This window comes from Mytilus californianus, unplaced genomic scaffold (assembly GCF_021869535.1).
Source record: "Mytilus californianus isolate M0D057914Y unplaced genomic scaffold, xbMytCali1.0.p SCAF_1, whole genome shotgun sequence".
Lineage (NCBI taxonomy): Eukaryota > Metazoa > Mollusca > Bivalvia > Mytilida > Mytilidae > Mytilus > Mytilus californianus.
In genome coordinates, this window is record NW_026262581.1 from 29,548,478 (window position 1) to 29,563,133 (window position 14,656).

Here is a 14,656-nt window from a genome sequence, read left to right on the forward strand (position 1 = left end):
TGTAATCGCATAAATAATAATGCCATTCCATAATTATTTATGCCATCGCATAAATGAATTATGCGATTGCATAAATGAATTATGCGATTGCATAAATTGAATTATGTGATGGCGTAAATGAATTATGCGATGGCATTAAAACGCCATTGTGACACTATTCCCGCGCCATAGGAAGATACCAAGAACTTGTTGATAAATATTTCGTATCATCTTCACAAATAATACATGATGGCCTTGAAATATAGATTATAGGTACTGACTTTGTTTATCATCTTAATTACGTGTTATAGTGTTCTTTTATCTGTCTTTGTAAATTATTAACCCTAAATGTTTAGTCCATTTTTGGTAATTTCCTTTTGGCGCGTCTGGGAACTTGTGCATTCCACCAATATGATGATGTTTGTGTACTTTTTTTGTATACTAAGTCTTGTCTTTCATTTTTGCGGATGTGCTTTGTCTATATGCCATTTTGTTTTTCTTCGTGATTAAGAATATAACACAATTTTGACTGCTGTACCTGTATTTTTGACATTTTAACTTCTAGTCTTATGTCTTTTTTGTTTTGTTCACACATTGCTGTAAAGATAAGTTAATTTAATGCGACTGTCATACAAGTGAGAGGTTTTAGATAGCTATAAAATCCACCATTTTCTACAGAAGGAAATGTCTGTACAGAGTATGACAGTTGATTTCCATTCGTTTGATGTGTTTGAGCTTTCTTCGTTAGTTTTGACAGTTTATTCTAATTAATTATGTAATAGAAAAATCAGTTTCACAGAAGACATTATTTGCATTTCTTCTCTTAAAATAAGTGCACACATATTTTTGTAATACAAGACTTTATATTTATCTATAAAAGTATAAAACGTAATTTTCGCAAGAGCACGCGGTTCTCTATAATGATGATTTATTATTTGAAAACTTCAGGTCAATCTAAAAATAAATGGGGAATGTGTCCATGGGACACAGATGATGCCCCAGCTTGCATGTAACATTATAATGGAACATATAACTTGAGTTAGAAAACGGAAAAATTATTCCGTTTTTCCATTTGTAAAGGAACATAACTCTAGAAAGGTTAAAGTGACGCTAACTCAATTTAAACATGAACTGTGTTTTGTTGTAGTAAGCATCGTGTATAAGTTTCATAACATTTGGTTCGGGCAAACTTGAGTTAGAGAACGGAAACGAAAAATTCAGCCGTTTTTCCCTCTGTAAATTTTAGGGACTTAACTCAAGATGTAAATGTGATGCTAATCAAATCGGAGTGGCTATTAGTCCGGCTAGCCGGACGAATAATGCTAGGGCTATTTGTCCGGTCATTTCAATGCGCATATCATTTTTGTGCGTACGGAAGTGCGTGTAATATCATCTTGAGCAGCACATGGGGGTTGCGTGTAATCCGATCACTGATTTTCGATTTTGAGATCATGGCTGAAAACGGGGATATCAATATTTGTGATAAATTTAAAGAAAAATCTCCCACCTCTCACTCAAATATGGACAACTTTATGTTAAAGCTAGGGGTCCATAACTCTGTCAAGTTAACATCTTCAGACGTTATAATTTTGTACCTTTTTCAACTAGACCAAATCCTTATTTTAAATTAAAATGCACGAGTCAATTTGCAATCACAACCCACGTTTGTTTTACAAGTAATGTCTTCACTCTTCTTACAATTTGATGCCATAAACAACTGATAAATAAAGAAATAAATATGGAACATGTATGACTTCCCTACTTGACATCAAGAAATGGCATCGGGGAAAAAAATAGTAAGTTTAACCTGACGGATAATTTTTTGCAATGGTAGTATAGATAACATTTTATATTTAATTTATAAGGTACGATTAAGCAATTGCATTAGAAAAAGAATCATATGATGCATTTCAATTTTTGCAAAGGTAAAAAATATAGGTATTTTACACTCGCAAATATTTTGGACGCTTCGCTAAAAACTAAATTTGCGACATAAAAATCAGGAATTACCACCGGAAGGTTAATTAATATGACACGGCCATCCTTAAAACATTTACTCGTAGTAGCAACTTTTAGCAGGCGGTTGTAAATAACCTGCTAAATAAAAGGTAAAATAAAGGGGTGTAAAGGTAAAGGTAAAAAAAGTATTTTCCAACGTAGATATATATATAGGAATATACCGGAAAAACTTTGTGAATGGTGAAAAAGATATGATCAAAGGGTAGACGCCAATAGGAAAACACAGATACTTTTAAAGGTTCATGATATAATGTCGCACACTTTTAGTCAAAACATCGTATCTTAACAAATAAACATTCAGTGTAAGCGGGATAACTCTAGCTCTTATTTCAGCAGTTGCTTAACGTCCATTGGCAACTATTTCATCCATATTCACATATTCAGGACGAGAACACATGCAAATACAATAATAATTATTCCGTAATGCAGGTCGACCAGGCTGAGGATTGCAACCGGATAAATGGACCCCTTTCAGAACTGATGCAAAGTTTCTATGATGTGCAGATCTTGGCACTCATCCTGCACTGGAGATAAGAACTAAGGGGTATACCCTATACTACGACTAAAATAGATTTTACTCGTTTAATTTTTATAAAGTTTTGACAGAATTTACTTTGACCTGTGTACAAAAATATGAAAATTTCTAGAAATTTGAACCACACAATTTACAGATATAATTTGGTTGGATATATAGCAGTTTGACAAACACTACTTTTGATCGTTGAAAAGCTTGATTTCTCTTTAATAATAGTATGTGATTAAAACGCTTAGCTGAATTTTAGGAGTAAACTCCCTTAGGTGTTCTGTACTCCCTTAACCTTTCCGATAAGAAACAGAACTGTGTATTTATACAACCTATACAACATTATTGCCAACACCTTTTACCAACAGTTTTACTTCCGGCTGAGAGAAGTCAAATTATGACTATATCCCCAGTTAAACTTTTCGGTATAAGAAATTCAAGGGTAAATACTAATTGGTTATTTTGATGAAGTTGAATGAGAAATGCAAGATGTAGTAAACACTGTCGAATTAAGGAAACATATTTCGGCCATGCAAATGTTTACCGTCAGTGTCAACCAGTTTCCAAATGTGCTAATAAGTATATAAGTAAATACGAATATATATTTATAAACAAAAAGATTATTAAAAGTCTGTTTATTTGATATCAGTGAACATCACGAATTCTTTTATGAATGATATGAGTTACAAGTATGACTATATTGAGCATGATGTGATTGTCTTTATGTCATTTGCAGGAGCACCCAGATTCACATTTGCAGTTTGTCGGACCAGTGCAATCACATCCACATGCACATGTACCTAAAACATAAGAAAAACTAGTTTAAATAGACATTCCTATCACATTAAAATACCGTTGTTTTATTGAATGAATATAAAATTTTATGAATTAAGTGTATTCGAAGCGCCCTTTTGGGTTGGCCTCTAGCAGACATGCTGAATCCCAAAATGTTTAAATCTAGTGATGTATTAAAACGTAGAAGCGTTGAAAGCTATATGGCCAAAAGGGAGTTAGAAGATACTAGAAGCTTAATTCAGCTATGGTCAACAATGCAGAAGGAACTTAAGTATAATAAGTTTCCTAATCGAAACAAGGATTTTTAGTATTTTACAAGAGACTCAGTATTATTTATAAAGACAATAAAAGTATCCTTATTTTTACAAACTGTGCAGTCATCACCAAATGTTTCAAAAAAAATTTCAAAGGAATAATTTTAATTGTGCAATATGCACATTAAACTCTTAGGAAAAAATTTAGTTTGTCACCTTACAATACACCTAAGTGAAAAATCACATTTTAGCCAAACTTAATCATACCTCAGTGAATCATGCTAGGTAGGCCAACACATGCTATATTTTTAAGACGGGACATGTATGCACAAACAATAGCCAACAAAAGGAACACGCAAACTTCAACGGGGTTGGTACTTTATTCTAAGGGAGCTACCATTTGATTTTTATGGGGGGACTAGGATGAAACATTTTGTCCTGCATTTTTTTAGTTGTAATCTGTGTCCTGCCTTTTTATTTTTCACTCTATTCGGTCCTGCTTTTTTTATTAGTTTATCCTGACTTTTTTTACATAAATTGTCATCCTGCCTTTTTTTTTGGCAAAGTGTCTCATCCTGCCTTTTTATTACTCAAAACTCCTGTCCTGACTTTTTTTTCAAATTTCACGCTAGCCACTCCCCCCCCCCCCCCCCCCATAAAAATCAAATGGTAGCTCCCTAAAATATATGACCTTGACGTGGCCAACAATCCGTTGGATGTTTACTTATTGATACTTAAATCTAAGACAGTTGGAAAGCAGATCACAGTTTGACCGCAAGTCTATCAGCAACAATATAGGTCACGTGACCGTGAAAATTCAGTAAAACTACGGATGAGACAAACCTCAGTTTTACTCACTAAAATACCTATGAGAGAACAAGTCACATGACATCTACTTGTATGTAATTAAAATTATCAAAATAAAATTAATTTTAAAAAAAATACTGTCAATATGAACAAACCTGAACATCTGCAAACAACTTTACATCCGGAACATCTACAGCCACTTGCACATATGCAGGCGTCTCCACATTGACAACATTTCCCGCTGCATCCTGTACCACAGACACACACGTTTGCTACACATAAAGTAAAAACAGACATATTAGTGATGATCAGTGATATCAACTGACACATCCAATCTTTTAACTTTTACTTGAAATATGGCAAATATTTGATTAATTTTACCATGCAGTTTACATTAATATTCAAGATTATGATTATTGCATGCGAACCATCAACAACATCCAGGTAAGGCGAAGATCATTTGATTTTTGGAAGGGGACAGGAGCATCGTTATGAAAATGAAACGTCTGCCTTGGTAAGACCATGGCGAAAAATGTTAGCGTGAGTAGCAATAGATGAAAATGGATTTTCAATCCGCAAAAACTCTTTCTTGTCCAAAAAATAAATAAATAGTCGTTCCTTATACGTAGCAGTAATAAATAAGCGAGGCCAGGGGTGGAAGGCGGGGGATAAAGGGGAAGAAACAGAAGACAAAATAAAAAGAATAGTGTACATTTGTACTTTCATCTCATTTGCCAATTTATTTATCATAATTTATATTGATCGATTTTCTTATTTCTTGAGTTTATCAAAACAAATATTAATATTTTGCTAGGAGTTTTTACCACATCATTAATATGCCCTTTACCAGACCTTAATTTTACATTAATTTTGACAAGACTCTTTGATTTTTAATAATAACCTAAATGCATGCATCAACATTTTTTAGACATGTGCCGTCACAATATATTTAAAATTTGTTTTTCAGTAATCAAGACATATTGTATTCCACGTTAAATTTTATCATAGTTTCATTTTTTTTAGATATAAATGTAAGCTACTTACTTTCAATGCAGTTACAAGGTCCAGGCATTTTATTCGTTGAAGTTTGTCTGCTTAGTAATATGCTATAAAATAGAATGGGTGTTGTCTGGTAGTATGCCGATTTTTATATAACCAATTGAGAAAATTTCGTGTGCAAAAACTATGTTTTCTGAGGTCTGACATAGTGTATACTACATTTTGTATGCCATATGTCATTATCAATATTTTTTGTCTGGCTTTACTTAACAAAGACTTGGTTTAAATTAGTGAGAAAAATGTAAACGACTTCCATCATTCTACATTTTATTTGTACTTTATTCTTAAGGTATCCTTACATTTTATAACCAAAATGTATGTTGAACAACATACTGACCCTTCTTGAGAGCCTCATGTCAAAATCGATATTTTACTGCGTCATATAACATAGCAATTAGATTGAACTGGATTTTTGCACACGCTTTATGTCAGGTGATGTTTTGCACACAGATAGAGATTTTAACACGTTACCAAACACACTAATATATAACTAATGTATTGCTTGACCCTTATGGGTGTAATTTTGCAATAAAGATAACCAATAAATTAGATATGTAAAACTATGTCACAATGACATCTAGTACTAGGAATGATTAAAATATCCATCCTACACTGACAAAGCAAACATGCTGTTAATTTAAGTACGGGTCAATAAATCTTTTCAGAACTGATATTGACCATCCGACTTATACTATTATAGTTTAAAGTTAAATGTTAAAATACGGAGTTTATTTTAATATCTAATATAAAAATATAAGGGAGTGTTACTGACTATAGTAATTAATTTTTAGATACGACTATACAGGCGATATGGACATCCACTCCTTTAACTTTTTTAATGTTTTAGAAAGTACGGTATCGTCTTTTTTCTAAAAAAAAAGAAGTTCATCGGAAGATACCAAGACCTTGTTGATAAATATTTCGTATCATCTTCACAAATAATACATGATGGCCTTGACATATAGATTATAGGTACTGTATAAAGTTTGGCTTCGAGTGATATACACACAGTACGTTGAACTACATATTTAATAACAATACAAAGCATTATGGGTACATTCCATTCTAACAGTTTGTAAATAAACAATAGCTAAATTAAGTTTGCAGACCCGGACGCGTCTTATAAATTGGAGTATTATTACATCCTTTCTTCAATAATAATATCAATTATTACTGAAAAGTTACTGTTCAATATTTTAAAGTCTGCAAAAGTTTTAATACTGTTTCGGCTAAAGTTCGTAATACTGTGCATGTAAATATTGCGCACAAATTTAAAAATAGCATTTAAGAAAACTAAACTAATTTTACACACCAGACAGAATCTAAATGATTCTCTGAGAGAAACACACGGGGATTATTCTGCCCCAACCGCACAGTGTGTTTTCAACTACTACTATGTAAAATGTACAACGGAACCATTAGAAGAACACCAGGGGATTATTATGCCCCACGGAAACACAAGTGATCTATCGACTAACTCACAAAATCATTGACTGATTGTGATGGTCTTTTGATTAGTATTCCTGATCTTGTCCTTGTAGTTGTGTTATTGTCCAATGTGTTTTGTTGCGGAATAGTGTTATTGTTGCAATTCTCTTGTTGTTCCACATGATCAAATTGTTCATCGTCCTCGAATTCATTTGATTCTGAATTGAATTGTTTCTTTTCACATGTTTTGTTGTTTTCGCTCGCGAAATGACGGACTCTTTATATTTCTTCTAAAATTGCCATTGTATCTTCTTTGGACAATCTGACACCATGTATCAAGTTTGGCTTCGAGTGATATAAACACAGTACGTTGAACTACATATTTAATAACAATACAAAGCATTATGGGTACATTCCATTCTATCAGTTTGTAAATAAACCATAGCTAAATTAAGTATGCAGACCCGGACGCGTCTTATAAATTGGAGTATTGTTACAGGTACTGACATTGTTTATCATCTTAATTACGTGTTATAGTGTTCTTTTATCTGTCTTTGTAAATTATTAACCTTAAATGCAACATAATTATGTTTAGTCCATTTTTGGTAATTTACTAAAATGTCAAAAAAAGGGGTACAGCAGTCATCAGTGTGTTATCATCTTAATCACTATAAAAACAAACAAATGTAACGAAGAAGCACAAAAAGGCATACATCAAATTTAACATTTTGCTTTTTTATATTACGATTTTATTTATCTATGTAAAATTCACCCATAAAGGATGGAAGGTTTTAAGTACTGGCGAAAAATCGCGCGTTTGAAATTCGCACAGGTAGACATAAAATAATTTTGTCGTTCAAAGTATGACGGGATACATAAGTACAGAGTCACGTAAAATGGATATCACAAAAAACAGACTTAACAGTAAAAGTAATATAAATAAATAAAATAATTTTGGTGTTCAAAGTATGACGGGATACATAAGTACAGAGTCACGTCAAATGTATATCACAAAAAACAGACTTAACAGTAAAAGTAATATTAATAAATAAAATAATTTTGTCGTTCAAAGTATGACGGGATACATAAGTACAGAGTCACGTTAAATGGATATCTCTAAAAACAGACTTAACAGTAAAAGTAATATTAATAATAATAAAGACAAATAAAAGAATACTATAACACGTTATTAAGATGATAAATAACGTCAGTACGCAGAACCTATACTTCAAGACCATCGTGTATTATTTGTGAAGTTGATACGGAATATTTATCAACAAGGTCTTGGTACCTTCCGATGAACTTTTTTAGAAAAAGGACGAGACGTTCTTTGACCCCTTGTGCATCAACTTTCTGCTCAGACACTGGTGACGCTTAAAAGTATGAGTAGAAGCTGCAAGCTCTTGAATACCGTATAAGTTGGGAAATGTATATCCCATATGCAGGTGAAGTTGGTATATTGCTACTAAGGTGGGGGAAATTGATAATTTCAAAATTAAAATCGTCTCGTTTGTCATAGATTCTGGTACTGAGATGACTGTGTATGTCAAATTCGAGGTATAAGTCTAAAAATGAGGCGGAGGAAGCCGTGTCTGTTGTTTCTTTTTAAAATTACTAGTACTGGTGGATATATTTATGGAACCCAATCAGAAAAGTTCGGATTGTTAATGGAAAGTACATCATAACTCAAACTTGAGTTAGAGAACGGAAACGAAAATTCAGCCGTTTTTCCATTTGTAAATTTTAGGGACTTAACACAAGATAAGTAAACGTGACGCTAATCAAATCGGAGTGGCTATTTGTCCGGACAGCCGGACGAATAATGCTAGGGCTATTTGTCCGGCCATTTCAATGCGCATGTCATTTTTGTGAGTACGGAAGTGCGTGTAATATCATCTTGAACAGCACCAGGGGGTTGCACATAATCCGATCACTGATTTTCAAATTTGAGATCATGGCTGAAAACGGGGATATCAATATTTGTTATACATTTATAGAAAAATCCCCCACCTCTCACTCAAATATGGACAACTGTATGTTAAAGCTAGGAGTCCATAACTCTGTCAAGTTAACATCTTCAGACGTAATAATTTTGTACTTTTTTCAACTAGACCAAATCCTCATTTTAACTTAAAATGCACGAGTCAAATTGTAATCACAACCCATGTTTGTTTTACAAGTAATGTCTTCACTCATCTTACAATTTGATGCCATAAAAACTGATAAATAAAGAAATAAATATGGAACATATATTTCTAAGTGTACGTTGTCCACATTGGACTATGATATATAAATGAAAGAACAATTTCAATTACCAGTAACAAGATTGATGCCCAACAATTTAAGATTCAAAACATTGCTTTTTATAAGTCCATGTATATAATTTGCAACCCCCTAGTCCTGCGGAAGATAATATTTCACGCACACATCGTTTTGACCGGACAAATAGACCTGGTACTATTCGTCTGGCTAGCCGGACAAATAGCAACTGCCTAATCAAATCCAAGCTTGAACTGTGTTTAGTGGAAATAAGCATCGTGTGTAAGTATCATATTTTTTGGTTGAGGCACTCTTCAGTTAGAGAACGGAAACGAAAATTTCAACTTTTTCCGTTTAAAAGGGCATAACTCTAGAAAGGTAAAAGTGACGCCACTGAAATTTAAACTTGATCTGTGTTTTGTAGTAATAAGCATTGTGTTTAAGTTTTCTAACATTTTGTTGGGGCAAACAAATGTAAGAGAACGGAAACCAATTTTGGGACATACAGACAGACAATGGTGAAACTTTATGCCCCCTCCGCTATGGCGCGGCAATAAAAAAGAACAACTTCATCCCTCGCGTAAACAACTCGCCCATATATACCAAAAGATCCAAACTCCAAGGTGATTTAGAGAACGGGTATTTATTAGTTCTTAATTTTATTTTCGGCTGATGATTTTGAATAAGGCTTTATCAATAAGTTTATCTAGAAAATAGACACGCTTTTCTCTTTCGTCTTCCATTTTTGTTCACTTATGATTTTAATGTTCTTTATGGTATCTATCGCCTCCTTTTAAGTGTTTGAATGAAAAACTGACTATTAATACTATACCATGTAAATTTATACTTTCTCGCAAATGTCCCGACATATTTATGAATAAGATATATAATAAAATGCTTCGCTGGGCGCAGCTTGATACGACCGCAGAGGTCGAACCCTGAACAGTTGGGGCAAGTATGGACACAACATTCAAGCTTGATACAGCTCTGAATTTGGATTGTGATTAAATATTTGACACAGCATAGGTTTCTGACACAGAAAGAATGTGGTCTAAGAACTTCAATTTTTTTAATTTACCTATTATGGTCCAATGTCCAAAATCAAAATACATGGTTAGATTCAGCATATCAAAGAACCCCATATATTCAATGTTTGTTGAAATCAAACAAAGTTTAATTTTGGACCCCAACTTGGACAAACTTGAAAACTGGTCCCATAATCAAAAATCTAAACACATGTTTAGATTCAGCATATCAAAGTACCCGAAGAATTCAATTTTTGTTAAAATCAAACTAAGTTTAATTTTGGACCCTTTGGACCTTAATGTAGACAAATTTAAAAAACGGGACCCTAAATTAAAAATCTAAAAACACAGTTAGATTTGGCATATCAAAGAACCCCAATAATTCAATTTTTGATGAAATCAAACAAAGTTTAATTTTGGACCCTTTTGACCTCAATATGAACCAATTTGATAGCGGGCCCACAAATTAAAAATCTAAATACATGGTAAGATTCAGCATATCAAAGAACCCCATATATTCAATTTTTGTTGAAATCAAACAAAGTTTAATTTTGGACCCCAATTTGGACCATCTTGAAAACTGGGCCAAAAATCTAAAATCTAAATACATGGTTAGATTCAGCATATCAAAGAACCCCATATATTCAATTTTTGTTGAAATCAAACAAAGTTTAATTTTGGACCCCAACTTGGACCAACTTGAAAACTGGTCCCATAATCAAAAATCTAAACACATGTATAGATTCAGCATATCAAAGAACCCCAAAAATTCAATTTTTGTTAAAATCAAACTAAGTTTAATTTTGGACCCTTTGGACCTTAATGTAGACCAATTTAAAAAACAGGACCCAAAATTAAAAATCTAAATACACGGTTAGATTTGGCATATCAAAGAACCCCAATAATTCAATTTTTGATGAAATCAAACAAAGTTTAATTTTGGACCCTTTTGACCTCAATATGAACCAATTTGATAGCGGGCCCACAAATAAAAAATCTAAATACATGGTAAGATTCAGCATATCAAAGAACCCCATATATTCAATTTTTGTTGAAATCAAACAAAGTTTAATTTTGGACCCCAATTTGGACCAACTTGAAAACTGGGCCAAAAATCTAAAATCTAAATACATGTTTAGATTCAGCATATCAAAGAACCCCATATATTCAATTTTTGTTGAAATCAAACAAAGTTTAATTTTGGACCCCAACTTGGACCAACTTGAAAACTGGGCCCATAATCAAAAATCTAAACACATGTTTAGATTCAGCATATCAAAGAACCCTAAGAATTCAATTTTTGTTAAAATCAAACTAAGTTTAATTTTGGACCCTTTGGACCTTAATGTAGACAAATTTAAAAAACGGGACCCAAAATTAAAAATCTAAATACATGGTAAGATTCGGCATATCAAAGAACCCCAATAATTCAATTTTTGATGAAATCAAACAAAGTTTAATTTTGGACCCTTTGGACCTCAATGTGGACCAATTTAAAAACGGGGCCCAAAATCCAAAAACTTAATACACGGTTAGATTCAGCATATTAAAGAACCCCAAGAATTCAAGAATAAAACCCCATTGAAATTGATCAAGAAATAAGCAATTTATACGAAGTATCTTCTTTTGCACAATACTATGCAATTGAATATTTCTTGCTATTGCGCAATACTGTACAATTGACAATTTCTTGCTATTGCGCAATATTGTGCTATTGGATATTTCTTGCTATTGCGCAATACTGTTAAATTGAAGATTTCTTGCTATTGCGCAATACTGTGCAATTGAAGATTTCTTGCTATTGTGCAATACTGTGCAATTGAAAATTTCTTGCTATTGCGCAATACTTATTATATAATAATTTACACATCCTGTTTGGTGTGTATCTCCTACCATATCATTATTATTTGCTTTTGAATATAAATCAGAAATAACCAACTTAAAATGGAAAATTTTAAAAGAAAAAAAAAAGGAAAAAAAGAAAAAAAAAAAAAAAAAAAATCCCCCCCCCAATTTTTTGAACCCCCTTATGATTCATCACCCCCAAACTCAATCCCAGCCTTCCCTTTGTGGTATGGTACCTTGCAGTACAATTTCAGAGAGATCCATACACTTGAACACAAGTTATTGTCTGGAAACTAGAAAAATGCTTATTTTTGGCCCCTTTTTGGCCCCCAATTCCTAAACGTTTCGGGCAATTACCCCCAAACTCAATTCCAGCTTTCCCTTTGTGATATGGAACCTTGTAGTACAATTTCAGAAATATCCAAACACTTACACACAAGTTATTGTCATGAAACTAGAAAAATGCTTGTTTTTTGCCCCTTTTTTGGCCCCTAATTCCTAAAATTTTGAGGCAATTACCCCCAAAATCAATTACAGCCTTCCCTTTGTGATATGGAACCTTGTGGTACAATGTCAGAGAGATCCATACACTTACACACAAGTTATTGTCTGAAAGTTACAAAAATGCTTATTTTTGGCCCCTTTTTGGCCCCTAATTCCTTAACTGTTGGTACCATAACCCCCAAAATCAATCCCAACCTTCCTTTTGTGGTATTGAACCTTATGGTGAAATTTCATGGAGATCAATTCACTTAAACTAAAGTTAGAGTGCGAAAACCAATGTGTCTTCGGACGACGCCGGACGACGCCGGACGACGACGACGACGACGACGACGACGACGACAACGACGACGACGACGACGACGACGCCAACGTCATACCAATATACGACCAAAAAATTTTTAATTTTTGCGGTCGTATAAAAATTTGTCACAATGATATTTCATAGTAAGACAGATCAATATCCATCTTATACTGACATAACATACATACTATAACATATCAAGTACGAGTCGTTATCTCTTTTGGGTATTAATATTGGCCCTGTGACTCATTGTTTAAATTTAAATGTTTAAATTAGTCGATAATTTCAATATTTGACATAAAGTTATAAAGGAATATTCCTAATTTCAATATCAAAAACTTTAATATGACTACACATGCGCTATGGAAAAGTCCCCCATATATCTATATATTTCTATATATTCGGATTATTTGATGCTTTTTTTTTTGTTTTAGTAAATATTTTTTTATTATATTAACTCAATTTCAATCATTTAACGTGTTCTTGCTCTTATCAATATGATTTTTTAATAACAGTAGTTTATATATGCCGTTTTCTGCTGATTGGGCATACATTCTTTATTACAGCTGATTATTAGTGCGTTACGCCCCAACAGAACAAACAGGCTATATAGAACCGATGAACATCGAGGAACAATTTTAAAATGTAACAATCAGCATACAGTCGAGAATTGAAAAAAAAAATGTTCTTTGTAATTGCACATTCATCTATACAATTTTTAACGCTCCACAAGCGTAATTCTATATGTTTTACTGTCTGGATATCCATTATATTACGTCATTACCCCTGAGACGAAGACTCACACCCCTTTCAAGCGCACTGGTCTCCTCTTAGGGTAGAGCTCTTGGTAGCTTCTTGATCTTTTTAAACCACCTCGGACGTAAAACCACTCTTAGTCAGCACTACTATACAGTTTGATTGTGGTACAAGTAAGTGATAATGTAAACTAAATATCTCACACAGGACAACTAACAATAGCTAGACATGAAATTATTCAGTAGCAAAACGATCGAATCATTCATTGAAACCAAAGAAGTTCACTGAGGCAACTATGTTTTTCCTCGGTGAGAAATTTGCATAAGCAAAAACTAACAACAAAAAAAATAATTATACTTTAAAATAGAGGCAATTTTCTTTGTGGGGAGACATTTCAGACTGATCTTGTCTTGAATGCAAGAAGACTTACTTATATACACACACATTGTAACTACTGAATCCAGTGGTTTATAAAGTTTCTTCGACTGCGGAATATAAATCCCTCCCTTTTAGTTGTGTCCTTGTGATTGGTTGATTGATATCTGCTAAACGTCAAACGGCTAATACTGCATAGTGTTCAGCTAGAGCATTGACATGTTAATCAAATATGAATTTTTAAACAGCATGCATTAGACCGACCCACTGGGATTTTCAACGTGCTATGTTTCAAGTAAATACAGGTCAATACGAACAAATATCCTACTAAGACACATAATGCTTTCTTCTAAATGATGCGTGCCTTGTGAGACAAAAATTAACAATTCCAAGTATTTGGTTTGAACCAGAAAACAGAGCAATGCTTGACCTAGCGGGGGATTGAAACAACGACCTGAGTCCTCGTGCATTCACGGAGAGCACTCTACTAGAAACAATCTAGGCATATGCATGTTGATTATTTGAGAACAATCTGATTCAAGTACAGAACATGTATCCATGGTTTGCTAATCTAAGCGTAGAAATAAATGCTGTACTTCAATCAGATTGGTTTGATAGAGCGGGGGATTTAAACAACGACCTGAGTCCTCATGCATTCACGGAGAGCACTCTACTAGAAACAATCTAGGCATAGGCATGTTGATTATTTGAGAACAATCTGATTCAA